General features: G+C 39.8%; 1 protein-coding gene across 1 annotated transcript in view; it reads right to left on the bottom strand.

The window, feature by feature from the left end:
- The window catches only part of CLIP1 (CAP-Gly domain containing linker protein 1), a 72,966-nt gene extending 62,342 nt beyond the window's left edge, over nt 1-10,624 (bottom strand). Inside the window, exon 1 of the mRNA XM_074886938.1 lies at nt 10,524-10,624. The gene's annotated coding sequence lies outside the window, so the exon portion shown is untranslated. The remainder of the gene's footprint in view (nt 1-10,523) is intronic.
- Between the last annotated feature and the right edge of the window lie 6,113 nt (nt 10,625-16,737).

The following is a 16,737-nucleotide window of genomic DNA, read 5'->3' on the forward strand; positions in this document are numbered from 1 at the left end:
TCAGTGCAAACATCAAATTTATGGAAATTCATCGACCTCATTTGGGCCAAAGCAAGTCCCCCCTAAGAAAGACTGCCTCCTAAACCAGGAAGCTAGAAGCTGTCTTACAGTATTCTGCCATTATTTTCCATATACTACCTCTTTTTTTGTCCCCAAAGAGCATTCCAGCACCACACAGGTAGTAACCATCTATACTGTGCAAGGATAGGTATATTAAAAGAAAACAAACACTAAATTATCCCCCAAAATTGCATGTTGCCAGTTTCAAATAATTATTTATTAATAGATGTTTAACCAACCTCAGCTCAACAGAAAGATAGAATGTTCTAATATTGCATTTCTTGGCTCAGGGTACTCATTCATATTTTAATCTTGCTCTCCACAGTCATGGGTTATGTATTTGCTGTGTCATTTGCTTTTTTCAACATACAGGCCTTCAACTAGGCCAGAAGTAACACAATCCCTTGCGCCCTGGTTTCAGAGTTACTTAAATTGAAGCTTAATTCAAAAAACTGCTAAAATATAGGCAACACATTTTGGTAAATTGCTGCCTTATTGCAATAGTGAAAATGCAACTTTCGGTCTTAGAGACAGGACTTTCATAGTAGCATTTCCTAACAGAATTCATAAAACACTGAAAGCACATCAATTTGCATCAAGTGATCTTAAGCATTATGCACTCCAGCACTTCCTAACAGGCTCCAGATGTCAATTATCTCATTTTAGTTCTCATAAATGAGAGCAGCTAGCTACTTGTCCCGATTTGTTCTCTCTCCTTCCTTGAATCTGTCTCAGCTCTCCTGAAAAAGAATCTTTATAACCAATAGGCAATAACATTAACTGTAAGTTTCTCAAAGGATTGTATCAGGAACCTAAGGAAATGCCCAGAAAGAATCTGATAATATATACTTCTTAAGTGTTCAGAAAGCCACAAGTTCTACCAATACCATAACTGAACATAAAAGAGATTTTAAACACAAGCTTTACACTTGTGCCGTTACTAGGAAATATATTATTCCATACAATATGAAAATGCGTTACATTCTCAAATGAATTACAATTTTTTTGTGTGTTGACTACTAAAAATTTTCAAATGCAGACATGAATCCTTGCATTGGCCCTTTTAGCTCATTAATAATATCCTTATTCTTATTTTTCTTTTGCAGATTCTACATAGTGCATGGATCAAAGCAATCTACGAGCAACAAATTGAGAACCATTGGTGTACCAAAATAAATCCTACTAATAACAGATATGAATTCTGTTGGAAAGCTGAGATTATAAATAAATAAAATTTAACCACATAACCCTGAATATAAGAAGCAGAGTATTTCCCAACTGTCAAAAAAGGAATTCCTATAATAGAAAGAAAACAGCTATCTACCCCTGTTTCTTTCAAGACTGCATTTTCCACAACTAGTACTCCAAAAAGAACTAAAACACAATACAGGGAAAAAGTTAAAGCTTCAGCTCACTCCCTTCAAGAAACTTATAGTCACGACAAGAATAGAACAGTACCAATAGTTCTTTAAGCTTAGCTGACATCCGACAAGAATGCTGCCACCACCATACTCTCCCTCCTCAGGACAGGTAGTGCCATAATTAAAACGTTTCATCTAAGAAAACATTTGAAACAATGACTTGACAATTTAAGGAAGAAACATTTGCTAACATCACAACTCACAACTACCATAGAACAGATGCAGTGTTTCCATGGAGAAAAGCAAGTCGTCTGTCCATGTGGTAGGGAAACAAAGAGGACATTCTAGAATAGAATAGAATAATGTTTGAATTGACTCAAAACAGACTGCATAATCTCCGTCTTCAGCATGCAGACACACGCAGTCTGGCTCTGTGCAGGGTACTTTGAGGCTGGAACACTATGCTCATGGTTTATTCGTATAATAAATCGAAACAACTATTCTAATCGATCACCATCCACTATCAGTCATGCATGAGTTCTTCAAAACATTTCAAATTAAAAAGATTAGTATTAAACTTAGTTAACACCATTAAGAGACTAAATACTGTTGGAAAATGTCTTTCAATGCCAACGCATTTCTAAGCTCAAAAAAGAGACCACTTAAATGTGTTAATTCTGCTAAACATACCGGTGCTTTGCAAAATACATATAAACACAAAGACTAACAGATACAGAGTAAATATTCTAAAAGGGTTGTGTAGAATAGATAACTCTGCTGAAAACCTCACAGGGATCTGTAATCAGAGAAGATCACATGCAATCCCAGTGGCAGTCAACTAGTAGGTATCTAGAAAACAAATTCTGACCATACCATGAAGAAAATGTAACATGTACAAAATAAATCAGAAAAACCTTTCTGTAAAGAAGTGATACGGAAAATGTATTTCAAAGACCATCACAATCCAGTAACTTCACTTTCCCGAGAAAAAACCAAACATACCACATGAAGCACTATGTTTGAAATAGCAGCCTGAACAGCACTGCTTAAATACCTGTTTCACAGTCTTGATGTTCATACCACTATCGCCAAGCTTGCAGAAGCTCATGAATCATTCCTCAAATATCCTGACAATGGTTTAGAGAAAGTAACTTGGAATTTTGAATCTGGAAAGTTTTCTTTTCTGGCTCACAAGTTACTCCAAGAGCTCAGACTCTTCATAGTTACAAATGCTTACAACTCCTAAAATTATTGCAATCTTAAAACTTTAAAGCATATAAAGCATCTTCTGTATGATTCAGATCTAATCTTACTACAGCTCTAAAAGTTGTATTTGCAGTCTCCTGGGCCGCTATTACATTTCTGTAGAAAGTGGGTATATGTATTTCCAAAAGCTCTTGAAATAATGCCTTTAGTTGAATTCATAGGCTTTTTGAATTCATATGCAATTTAAAAACACAACCACATTTTGGCTTTGAACAAAATAAATGCCTTTGCATTGCACTGCTATTTGCTCCTTGCTACCTCTAAGAACATTCCCCTCTGTGCAAGAATGTGCCAGATCAGAGACCAACTTCTGAAAGGTTCAGACAGGAATGAGATTAATTCAACCACAGCAGGTCCACTGGCCAGACAGGGACATACCCACTACCACCCTTACTGAAACAATTCCAGATGAGGTAGACATAGCAGAGGGATCAACTGCAGAAAGCAAACAGCCTCACACACTCTCCCTCAATAGCATTTCCTATTGCCACCATCTTGTTTTGTTTCCAAGGAGGAATACAAGTATAGTCCTCCACTACTAGATATTATGCAGCCAGATTTCTCCCATTTTGGAAAACTGCAGTGTCAGCAGAGTGTGAGAGATGAGCCACATTCCGGAACAACAGTCTTCCTGAGCATGATGCCTCCTCTGCCGCAAGCTGGGTCTATCGGAGATACTTCATATTGGGCAACCAAAAAGACTGAATCACCATTTTGCAAGCATTGGATTACATTTACAATGCAATAATCCCACAGCACACAATATCCATTGTACGTGTCACACTAAGCTTCAAAGTCAGTTCTGTAACAATTACAAGCAGTTCAACCAAAAAGATGGATATAGAAGCCTTCATGCATTAATTTTTCAGAACTTCTCTTGTAATGATGCAGCACACGTTGTATTCCTAGTCATTTACTACCCAAATACAGCCATTTTGGAGCTATGAATTCACATCAATGTCTCTTTGCAGTTAGCCACCGAAAGTCAATTACTGAAATGGTAAATGAAGTTCTCTCTGAACCTAATGCTCATGGCTTAGTGCAAATTCAGCATGTTTTGTCAGCTCCAAAGCATTTATTGAATGAGTAGCAAGTTCAGACTGAAACAAGCCAGAAAGCACAGTAGGCATTTGATAACAAAGCAAGTCACAAACAGCAAATTATTATGGTACTGATGTAACATCCTCTGTAGTAGTCACTGTTAAACCAAATTGATTATCTGAACATCGCTCAAGAATTTAACTGGACTTCAGGGATTAGGCTGTGGGATTACAGAGGCATCTTCAGGTATCATTTAAATTGAAATGAATAGAATTTAAGAAAGAATTTATATATCAAACAGAAAATAGAATTAAGCATTAAAGATTTCAATAGAGTAAGGGTTGGCATTTGGGAGTCTACATTCAATTACTCATCCAATGCAGCTATTAGAAGAAATGGAGCATTTAAAAACATGACTTCAGTTTTGTCTCCCAGAAACCATGGATTTTTATATTAATTAATCAAGTAATATGATGATCTGAATATATTATTCAGGTATATCACTACCATAAGAAAAGACAATAAAATAATACACATCATTTAATTCAATGTTTATCATGCTAAGTGCCATCAGATCATATTTATTTGGCTTCCAGATGCTCTGCTTATGGGCTGGCATGTGCCTATCAAACCAGTGGTCTGTACCTCATTTTTAAAGGTAGAAAAAATTTTGCATTTAAAACTCAGCTGATCGGGTAGAAAAAAAAAGAAATCCAGACCTTTCTCTCAGATCTGTTGCTTGCAGATAATTGTATCAGAACTAAAAATGTAGTAAGAAAATAAGCAAAAACATCTCCTACTTTATATAGGATCATTCTTCTTAGGACATTCTACTTCAGCTCATTCCAGTCCAATCCAATATAACCATCATATGAATTCGGGGGAGGTATACCCTTCACAAAGGCAAACACTCATCCTGTGTGAACCACAAAGCCTCAGTTTCTCATACCATGTTTTTAACACAAATATGAATTTTATAAGGGGCAGATTCTTAAAGAAGTGCATCTCTGTTTATTTTAACTAGGCATAACTATTAAATTAACAGAATGAAAGCAATCCTTTGCTCCTCTGAAGTGCCTTCAAAAGTCACTACCAGGACTACTCCAGGAAATTACTGTCACATGCAAGCACTAGTACATCTTTTACTCAAAATACAGTTTGCTTTCACCATCATAAAAATACAAAACCAAAAGCTTGTAATAAATTGGGATGTATGCCCACTGGTATGACACAGCTCTTTTGACAGTGTCATTGATTTGATGACCATAACTTGAAACGAAGAGCAGCTAACAAATTACTCAAACTGAATCACATCTATATCATCACTAGCAGAGGTCCTGAAAAATCTTTCAGCTCTATTTTAGAGGGCTTTTGTTTAGATAAACATTACTTAGTCTGAAGCAAGTAGTACGTTCGGTGAAACAAAGACACCCAGAGGATATTCAGAACAGTCCCAGCACTGTAACACAAACACTATGCCTTGTCATCACTCATCCCACTATCAAGCAGCCATCACACCACAGTATAAGGACATCCCCATAAATAGCTACTAGTTTTCTGTAACTTCAAAGAGTGAATCTCTGTTTCCTTAAGAGCTCAGAAGACACTCCTACTTTCTTGTACACTTAGAAGGACTGGGGAGGAACAAAATTTGTTGTTTGGGAATCAATCCAAACGCACCACGATGCTGTCCCTCATTAAGGACACAGCTAATCCAGAGCTCAACCAGCAACTTCAGATTTGTTTAACTGAGACAGATAGCAGACACTGTATTTCTATATCATGGTGATGACCTGAACTATTTTCCATGTGAGTTCACAGATCCATTGCACATTCAGGACCAAAGACTTTTAGATTATCTTTCAACATTATGGCTTTTATGGCAGCCAGGCCTGCACACAAATCTGTATTTCTCCTTTGATTTCGAACCTGCTGAGTAGTTTCAACTAAATAAAGTAAAAGGCAGGATATTTCTTAAAAAAAAAAAAAAAAAATTCTGACAAATGTCACATAAGTACGCAACTAGTAGGAGGGAAACTTGTGTACAAATAGTCTTGAGTTCCTCCTAATGACTTTAGATCAGACCAACCAATTTCTGAGGCAAAATGGAAAATCAAAGTATTGCCATCAGTACACTTGGTAGCAGCAGGTTATCAGTTGTGTTTGGAGATAATATAACATTTGAATATAATATAGTTAGGAAGGCAACCATTATGAGATGCAAATCCACTGAAAATTAGAGGGTTTTAGTGACACTGCTAAGATGGTAAATAAGACGTGGCTGTTCTTCTACCTTGGAAAGCACAGCATATTCACTGCAAAGTGGATAAACAGGATTCTCTCTGTGTACGTTTGGGAAAGGGAAAAGGCAGGGTAAATTCCTGTAACCAAGAAACTGTACTAAGAACAAGATGAATCAGATCAAAGATAGTAAGAGGCTTAGGACCTCAAACCATCAGCCAGATATTACAGCAATGCTATGAGGAAGGTAATTCATTACAGCTTCCACTCTACTTACGGATTCTAATTCTGCATCAGTGACATTTTAAGTCACCTCATCTTATCATTCTATACTCGCTATGCTCATTCAGATTCCTAAATGCCTTAAGATCATCAGTAAAAAGATATACCATTGAAACACAAAGACTTAGACCGCTGAATAAGAAGTACAAGTAAGAGAGGATGTCTGTAACAGTAAAAAACTATTTTGGGCTAGCAATTTGTGAGTAATTTTTTCTCAATCTATGTTGCTATTTCTAAACACAGTCTGTTCATTTTTTTAAAAAGATTCTCATCTTTAATTAATAAGGAAGAGCTGATAACTGTTAAAAAGCTTTAAAAAAAATCACAGAAAACATGACGCAAACTCTAACACTTCAAGTTGCCACTGTACACATGCATTATAAAAATGTTGCTGCTATAGTCTATTAAAAGATCAGAAAGCACATGATCCTTCTAAGCACACATCATTCTCTACAGAATGAATCAAGGATTGAGAAGTAGACAAAGTTTTCACCCAACAAATAATTGCCACCTCTTCTGGTAAGCCTGCTATCAATACTTACCACTTTTCCTACATTTTTCCAAGGAAACTCTTGACTTTCCCAAAAGTCCTCCATTTTGATAACAAGAAGAGTAATTTGTTTGACTGCCTGAACTGACTTCTGATGAAAATGCACTTCAACCACCTCAGTAAGTGCATTCAGTCCACAATAATAACTATGATTTTGGAACAGTAGAGCATGAAGATTAAGTTATTTGGGATCTAAAGTTTAAATGAAAGTTTGAGAAGGAAAATATCATCTCCTGTCAGCCTCAAAACCAAATGCATATAAACAAAGACACAAGCCTTCTCCCTAATACAATTACAACTGAAGCAGCTGAAACAAAGATGCTGCTTTTTATAGTAAGAATTTAATTTTGATAGACTTGGGTGAAACTGTAACTGTTTCACACTCTTTGAAAACATCAAGTCAGCAATCCCTTTTTAGCTCTCCATGTTCTTAGCCTTTTAAATTAGCACCATGACTGCTATATGGCTGGCATATAATAAAGTAGAAGTACAAATACAGAACTTAGATAAATATTGCTGTGATTGAGCGGATGCCGCTGCCAAGCAGAGAAGCTCAATGAGAGTGTCAGATAAGCTAACTCTATCAAATACCAGGTTTCTCTCTTTGCCTTGCAATTTCCCCTCAAAATAAGCTAAAAATATAAACAGCAAGATTATAAAGATCAGAAAAACTGAGCAGCTTTTAATGGTGTTTCTCCCTGAAGCAGCAGAGCGAAGACATGTCTTATAAATTAAAAGAATGTATGGTACTATTCACCAAGAGTCTTCTGTCTGATTTTGTACAAACAGCTGATGAGACATTCCAGGTGGAAAAAAGTTAGGCGGGTGCTAAAGTAGAAACCTGTACAATCTGTTCTTCAATACACTTCTAAAAATCCTTTCCAGCGTTTCGGAGACCAGGAGCTAGATACCAGACTCGTGGGTATTTCTATGGGTCAGTTGTACCACCGTAAGTCATGCGAGGGCAACATCACTCTGCAAAAATAAATGCATGCAGAGGACAGACACCTGGACAAGCACAGACATATTAGCAGATGTTTGCAATCGTCAGGAACCATGCTGCTGACAGAGCTAGCTTCAGTTCTGCTGGTCTAGAAGAACGAAATGGTTGCTCCAGCAGAAATTGGCATCTAGCTGGGGGCAGCTGAGATTACAGCTAATGCAGTATATAATTGCCTTTCATTAAATAACAAAACACCATCCATCTGAAGCATTTCTAAACATGCCAGTCCAATAAGGATTCCAGTGCGTTACTTTTATATGTGCCAGCAGAGCCAGCAGTCCCTAAGGAATGCCAGAAGATTAAACAAGAGCTGCATTCATTCATGGTCATCATGTTCAAACATTAGAAAACTTGCATTCAACATACGGAGTTAACATTTGACCTAAATGTTTTAGAGAGGGAAAGAAAAGCAGTTTTGAGAAATCATATTGGCAAGACAGATCGCTCTGTTTCTTCTGAAGGAAGATCTGTTTTGAAATATTCTCAGTCACTCCCAATAAAAACTTTAACAGGGCTAAAAGGATAAAGGGAGGAACACTAAAGGAATTATCCGATCTGCCTAGGCTAAGTAAATAAAGGTGGTTTATTTCCTACAGCATACCTCTGTGATGAGGACACAAGACAGCTGTTTTTCTGTCCCTCACTAGAAAGGTGAGATTTTCTCTTTAAAAGAAACCATACAAATTATAAAAAACTATTTTTTTTTGCCAAATAAGATCTCCCTCTTGATCCCTAAAGATAGGACAATTGAGGTCACATTTCCAAGCTTTTCTGCTTCAGCCAACACACCCTCTCCCTTCCACAGACACAAAGCTTTAGTGCACTTCAGCACAGACAGAAAATCTTCTAGCACGGATAAGGACTGGACAGGAAGATAACCCTGAAATCTCATAATTTTAAATCAAGAACTAATAATCCTCTGCACATTTTTCAGTCATTCTACATTCAGTATGTAAATGAGGAAGTTTTGCACCTGAACAGTTTTATTATATTCCTTAGACTAAGATACATTGCTCTTGGGGCGGGTGAAGCTATTTACTTTTCCTCGGCAGTATCTAATTCGCTATCTTGTTACACGTTGTAGCAGGTGCACACAGACACACACTTAAGAAAAAATCACTCCCTAACACTGCTAGTTTCAGAATGATATTTCTGTTCTTTAAATAAAATTCTTCGCAAAGCAGCAGGCATAAAGGCATTTCCTCTTTTGTACCTCTTTTCTTTCTTCTTCCTACATATTAATACAGGTATCACATGCTTTAAAATCTTTCTGCTCAAAGATCTCAAAGCAACCTGTGAACTTCCATAAAACCCTACCCATTCAGCACACTCAGGAAGTGAAGCAGTGGAGAGGAAAGTCTTCATTTCACAGTAAGATTTTTAATCATGAATGTATACAGTCACAGACTAAATTTTCTTCCCCATGCTATGTTTTGGAAGAGATTTTTTGTAGTGTTAGCTTTTTTTTTTTTTTTTTTAATTATTTAAAACATATACACAAAGATGTTATAATGAAAGGGAAAACTAACTCCTGATTTTAATGCAGCAGGAGCCACATCAACATGTGAGTAACAGCAACAATTACCTTGTGCCCCATGACAGCTGAGGCACAGAAGAGAGAGCACTGCATCGCCTGAGGCAGCAGCACTAGTGATATAGCGGAAAGCAGGAGGGGCCTAGAGCCCACACAGCCTTTGCCTGGGGATCCCTCAGGTCTAACACGGGCTATAAACATGGCAGTAAACTCCGGCTAAGCCACCCGGAACCGTGGGGCGATACAAGAGCAGCTCACCTGCAAATCAGTAGCTTGGAAAGCAACAGAAGCAATGAAGCGCAGACATAAAATATAAATTAAAAAAAAAAGGCAAGGTAAATTATAAACCAAGTTATTATTAATCAGTAAAACACCAGCATATAAGTGCGGGATGCTGAGAACTGCATGTACCATGAAATACTCAGAGCCCTTCCCCCCAGAATCATCCACTCAGGCCACCAAGCACCGCGTCACGTCTTCTAAGGGTAAAACTCGAGCAGAGACTGCACTCGAGACCCTCCTGTCCCTAATCTGCGCCTCACGAACCACGAGGCCACCCAAGGGCTCTGCGCGGTGGGAGGCGAGACGGCGGAGGCCCCCAGCCCGCCTGGGACGCCGCGGCCGAGCTCACAGAGCGCGGCTGCCCCGGGAGCAGGGCGGGCAACCAGCCCCGTCCAACCGGGGCCGCGGCGGCGGGAGAGGAGAAGCCACACACGAAGGGAATGAGCCCGGCAAGCCCAAGCACTCGGCTCGGGAACCAGCCAAACCGGCTGCTGTCACCGCGGCCCCTGGCAGGCCGGCGGGGAAGCGCAGGCACGTGTGGCGGAGGCCAACAGCTCCCCGGGGGCGGGCGGAGGGGGGGTGTGTGGGGGGGTGGACGCCCGCCCCGGTTCCTGGAGCCTCGCCCCACCCAGGACCCCTCAGCCCCACACACCGCGTCCCGCCACCCCACACGGGTCCCTCAGCGCCAGGTCCTCCCCCGCCATCCCCTCACAGCCCGCCCTCCCCAAGCCCGGCGCGGGCACAGCGCGGCGCCCGCCGAGGCGCCCGGACGGGAAGCGGAGGCCCCAAGGCGGGAGGCGGCCGGCGGTTCCCCCCCACCCCCCTCATCCCCTCAGACGGCGCCATCGCGAGCCCAGGCAGCGCCGCCGCCCTCCCCGCGCGGGCCCTCAACGGCGGCCTCACCGCTGCGAGCGCCTTCGGCTCCGCGCCGCCGCCTTCCCCGGCCGCTGCGAGCGCCGGGCGCAGCTCCTGCCGCCGCCGCCGCCGCCGCCGCCTCCTCCTCCTCCTCCTCCCTCTCTGCAGCGGCGGCGGCGCCTCCCCGGCTCGCAGGGGGCGGGGCGGGCAAACAACGTCTGCGCCCGGCCGGGCCCGCGGCACCGTGAGGCGGAGACTGCAGCAGCGCGAACCGCGCCTCCCTCCGCGCCCCTTCCCCGCGCTCTCCCTTCACCCCCTTTTCCCTTTGTCTCCCCCCCACCTTTGTTCGCCCTGGGGGGTGCCCGCCGGGCAGAGGGGGAAGGAGCGGCTCTCCTCGGCCGTCGGTCTTCCCGGGCAGGCCCCCGGGGAGCCGCCTGTCCCGGCAGCCGGAGGGGAGCCGGTGGCCGGGGCTCGGTGCGGGGAGGGGGCCCGAGCACCGGCAGCGCTGACCCCGGGGGGAAGGCGCTGCGGCAGCAGGCTGGCGTGAAGGGGCGGGGGGGGACGACAAGAGACAGGGAGGTGTGAAGCACAGAGCTCTTAATGGATGAATAACTTTACTGTCTGCTTTTCTCCATTTTCCTTTTGTCCTGATGCGCAGAAATTTATCATTCCTTCGCTTTCTCTAAAGTACTTAGTATTTTAATTGTCGTTGTGCTTGCAAAGCAACACATTGGAACCTGGCGTTATCTTGTTGCTAAAGTTTAAGCAGCTGTAGCAGGAGCTCCAGCACCATCATCAACAATTTAATACTGATTTTCAAGGCTGAATCAAACAGCTCTGCTTCACCTCCTTAGCTCTTATAAATAGGCAACAGAGCCCAGCCAGAGCTGGCCCGTAACTGCTGAATTCATCACAAAGCAAACCTCAGTTTGCAGTCTCACAGATCATTTCGTTTCTGCATGATGCCATTCAAACAAAAGGGTGATGAGAAAGCAGTTCCATTGCTGGAGACTGATTGCAATTTGTGTTTCATTTTGGCTTCATTCTTTGGCATTAATCCAGCATGGTAAGGCACAAAATGGTGTGACGCAGTCCCCCAAATAATAGGTTTCAACTACATCAGCATTTAGCGATGTTTGTTAGAAATTCACTTCCTAAATGTTAAATAGAATCTCTTACCATGAGCATTAGATGTTGAAACTGATACTCGAATCCATGTACAGCCACCCTTCTTTCTCCCTGCAAAATTTGATAAAAGTTTTGCTGAATGAGGACTTCAGGATTTAAATATTGGATTGTATTTAGAAGCACAGAGCCAGTGAACAATTACTTAAAACAAAAAATTGACCCTGCAGTCCCTAGCTATGGAAGTAATCCCCAACAGAAAAATTGCAATTACGGTAAAAACTAGAGAGTCAGACTAACTTTACAGAACACTTGCTCAAAATACCTGTCGGGAACCTTTGTGCTTGTTTCTGGTACTTTTGAGCTTTCTGTATTGATTTGATGCCAATATAGAATGTGTTTCCCATCATTTTTCTTCATTAATTTGATTTTGTTGTCTCACGGTTAATTTGTTACCATGTAGGTAGATTTCAAGGGTATGCAGCTCAATGCACAACATGAGAATTTTTCTTAAGCAATGTGTTAGACTGATGTATCTAGTACAGAGCACAGCAACTAGAAGTCAGCTTACTCTTGAAGATAGAAACTAGGAGTTGCAGCTTTGCGCTGTTCTTGTAGAACTTGTAATAAAGTGCACACAGTAAGTAACAGTGGTGAAATAATAGATGAAAAGCAGTTCAAGTGTGTAAGCAGCTTTCTTTACTCCCTTGCAAGGCTAAAAGTGTCCTGTTACTAAAGCAAGAATTGAGAATGATGTCACATAGATCAAAAGTTTCTACCTATAAAGTGAATGTGTCGTTGGTTTTTCATGTAATTTCCTAGTGAACAGAATCATAGCTTCAAGATCAAGGTAATCCTGTAGGAAACAAAGGGAGTAGTTATCCATCATTCAACCAGTATCAACCTTCATACGGTGAAAAAGGAGCTTTAGAGCAACTGTAACTTAAGTTCATCCCAATTAGAAATGGTTGACTTAACTTCTGTGTATCAGTCTACACTTAGGTGGAGATATCTGCAGACTGTGGTAACAGTAACATCTAGTATGTTCACATCCAATTTATAGCAATTATTATAAAAAAAGATGCTGGTACTATAAATCATAGTACTATAAAGGATTAAATAGGATTGAAAGCCAGTTTCATTCATTCCTGTCCTAGTGGCTCTCTTTTCTGAACTGCATGATCAGATCAGTTAACACATAATACACACACATTTTCTTAACTCTACAAAAACAGGAATTGCTGGATGCTCCTGGGGAATTCAGGATGCCAACATAGCTACTGGCATCCTGGCCACAAGTATAAGGTCCACTTTAGAATTAAAATTGTTTTCTTCAATAATGTAGGAACACCAGTCAAAATTGTTTCTACCCTTTTTCATATTTGTGAAGGGTCCAAAATTATTGAAGCTTTCAGAATAGCTGAAATGTTAAGAACTACATTTAAGGATATCCTGACTTAAAGAGATCCATTTTTATATTCAATGGGACATCCACACAAGTTTGAAGATTTTGAGTATAGGATTTTTTTTTTCATCTGAATAATCTCTTCAATATGTACATTTGGAAATTCCTACACAGATCTGATGGTCACACCTGTTTCAGAAAAAGCAACTAATTGCCTTTTTTTTATTTAATCACAGAAGTACTGCTTCAAAAATCCCAGCACAGAAACTTACACTATTATTTTCTGTAGTTGTTTCTGGTTTTGCAAAAACACAAGATTCCCCCCTACCTTTTAACCTGAGCAGTACATGTTGCTCATCTATTTACAGCTTTGTTGATCCCAAAGAGATTCAGTGTCCTAAAGCCTCTTGCTTACTCTTTATTATTTCTGGCTTTAAATTTATGTCTCCAAAACTGGCAGCCTTTGATTGATAGGTTATGCTAGATGAAAAATTGCCCTTTTAGCCTTAATTATCATGTATGCAACAGTTCAAAAAAAAAAAAACAAACCCAAAACTGCAGATATGGTAGTTACTTTCACAGCTTAGTGAATTGAAAGGCTGCAAGAAGTCTTCCCATTCTCAACATACTTACTGGTTTCCTTCCCTAGATCAGCTGTATCACCCAGCAGCAGTACAAAAAAAGCTCTGCAAGTCCATGTTCTTTGTTGGTGTGCTACACAAGGTAAACTTTCACCCAATGTTACGTTATTTGTTCTACCCAACATGGGTAAAACAACAGAGAACAGTATTTAAACAGATAGTATTTAAAGAATCCTTTCTGCATGCTTGTTTAAACAAGATACTTAATTTAACAATAATGTTCATCTTGATTATGAGTGTTTCATTTCACAGATAACTAAGACACCACAGTCTATTAAAAAAATGAACTATGCAAATCATTCTACCACATATGTAAATACCAACAAAAGCTGAATTCTCACCTAGAGAAGCAAAGCAGGTTTTTTTGTTCCTACTGAGAGTGCTGACTTCTAAAGAAAGGGTAAATAAATTTTTATTCAGTCATTGGATGACAGATATATATATACACACGTTGTAAAACATGTCAAGTCTTTGTTGCTTATACTTACCTAAAGTTTAGGAAGAGTCCAATCGTCACACATTACTTACCATATTATTAAATCCATCCTGTTTGTAAGCTTCTTCAAGGATCGAGACCAATTCCTGCCTCTGACTCACCCCTTCCCACCCCCCAAAACATAAGTATGACTCTACAACGTATTCTTAGGAACAGTATCAATCTTCAGTGGCATTTACTTACCAGAGGCAATCCAGCCGTGTTACAAACTGAAGGTACTACAGAGTTCCATGGCAACTACCAATGCATTTGAAACACTTTAATTATATTTGAGCTTTTTCCTCCTCTTCGTTTTTCTTTTTTTCCAGCTATCCTGCCTTACAGAGTTTGCAGTAAAAATAATTCTTAGCAGCTAACACGTCCTTCAGATATCTTCTAGAATCTCATCTATTTCTCTTTTCATGACATTTTAAAAACTGTGAATTAGGTTATAAAAATGTAAGTTAGAAATTCAAATCTTTTTTAGAAACAACTGGCCACCTGATACCCTGAATATTTGCACAGATTAGATATTTTTAGATGTACATAAGCATTTTTAAATACTTTTGCTGTTCTGAATGCTGTAAGAAAAACCATGAGTACTATGCCAACAGGAATCTGTGGGAAAATTTGAGTGATGCCTGCTCACACTATACCCACCTCATTACAAATTTTATTAGTCATTCATTTTAGTAAACTCTAATCTAGGTTATTATGCCACACCCATCACCATGGGAATGTGACTTAAAAGTACCAGAAATATTTTGCTATTCAGCTTTTTCTCAGACCTTGTAGTGTGATCTGATTGCAGTTTCAATATACAAAAGCCATTTGGGTAGTTACACTTGACAGATTCAGAAAATCCAATAATTACAAGTATCTTCAGTGCAGCAACAATATACAGCACTTGATAGAAACAGTGAAGTATGGATAAATAGTACAGATAAATAGCTAAGAGATCAAGATGAATTCATTCCTAACCATGAGAGAAACAGCAGGGATAACTCCCCATCCCTAATTAACTGTATGTTTTACAGCAGAGGTAAATACTGTAGTTTTACTTACTGGTTCTGCTCGATCTTCTCCAAGTGTTATCCACACTGACCACCACCTCCATAGAAAGGACAATTTAAAAGATTAGATTTAAAATAACAATTTAAAAGATACCTCCGAGTGCCCAGTATTTTGTATGATTACCCTTATTTCAAATTAATTACTAAAAGTTAAAACCAAAAATTATACAGTCCCTGCCACAGACTGTCTGCTTTTCGGAGATCAAAACATAAGCATTACAAAAATCTCATTTTAAGAGAAAAAGAAGTATTACAGGAATTTTTATAAGTTTTCTTTATAATTTGAAAGGCAAAAGAATAACAAATGAAAGTACTCTATTCCCAGGTATGTTTTGCTTTACCAGATAGCCTAAAAATTTCTTTGCTTAAGAGGGGATAAGTTGTGAGGTTTTTTTAATATAGGGGTTGTACAGACCATTAGTGAAAAAGGGTTTGGATTTTGGCAGCCTCAGACTTGAAACTAAACACCTACAGATGTTTAAGATCAATAGAATAAAAAAAAAATAAGAGCTCTCAATGTGTGGTATAGGTGGTCAAAGTCTAATAGTTCATGCTCTAATTCATAACAGGACTCAGGGATAGCCTCTAAACACCCTGCCCAGATAGCCCAGAGGCCAGGCAAGGCCTGGCAACCCCGTGCTTTCCACTGACTAGCCCCAAGCAGCTCCCAGCTCAGCATTTTCCTAGTCCCATGCTAACAGTCTGCTGAAGTGCCTATAACCAACATCATACAGATTTTGACTATATAGGAAAACATTCATGCCACCTATTTATTAACTATATTGATATCATTAGAAAAGAATGAGCACCGGTATCGAACAATCCTTACCCCCAAAACCATATTCAAGACAGACAGGGATAATACCAAGACTAAAAGGAGCAGGTCTAAACATCCGCTAACTATTTTGCAGAAGCAGCACAACAGCAATATAAAAAATAATTCGGAGCACAGAGACAACTCTGTATTTACAACAGCCTAGAGTCTTTCGTTATGTGAAGAAACAAGACTGTTAAATGGGAACAATCCCAGTTGTGGGAATTTTAATTGAAGCATGTATGCGAGTGCGACAGCATGCGACACATGCTTCCGATTGTAGCAGGCTACAGGTGAAGGACAAAAACATTTGCTGACTCGAACAACCAGTCAGTCCAGTCACTCTGGACAAAAATTTCAGTGGATACAAAACATGGATCCAAACATAGTCTATTCCTGCACCAAGCCCCCCCCAATAATATTTGCTTTAGATACCAGAAGATACCAACTTCCAAAAATGAAAGAGATCTGTATCTCCAAGCAGTTTGTGTACAGCAAATAAAAAAGTGGCCAAAGTGATAAAAAATGCTGAACAATTTAAAATTCAAAGCCTTAAAAAATGAAGGATTTAACATATTTAAACTAGATTTAAACTATACTTAAACTAAATTTACCATTACATTAAAAGCCCACTTTACCCTTACTCTAATATCTTCAGTATAAATCTTGGAAGCAATAAAGTTAACAGATACTTTAGTGGTAAGTCTGGGAATTTGTACAAACTTTGAA

This window comes from Strix uralensis, chromosome 17 (assembly GCF_047716275.1).
Source record: "Strix uralensis isolate ZFMK-TIS-50842 chromosome 17, bStrUra1, whole genome shotgun sequence".
Lineage (NCBI taxonomy): Eukaryota > Metazoa > Chordata > Aves > Strigiformes > Strigidae > Strix > Strix uralensis.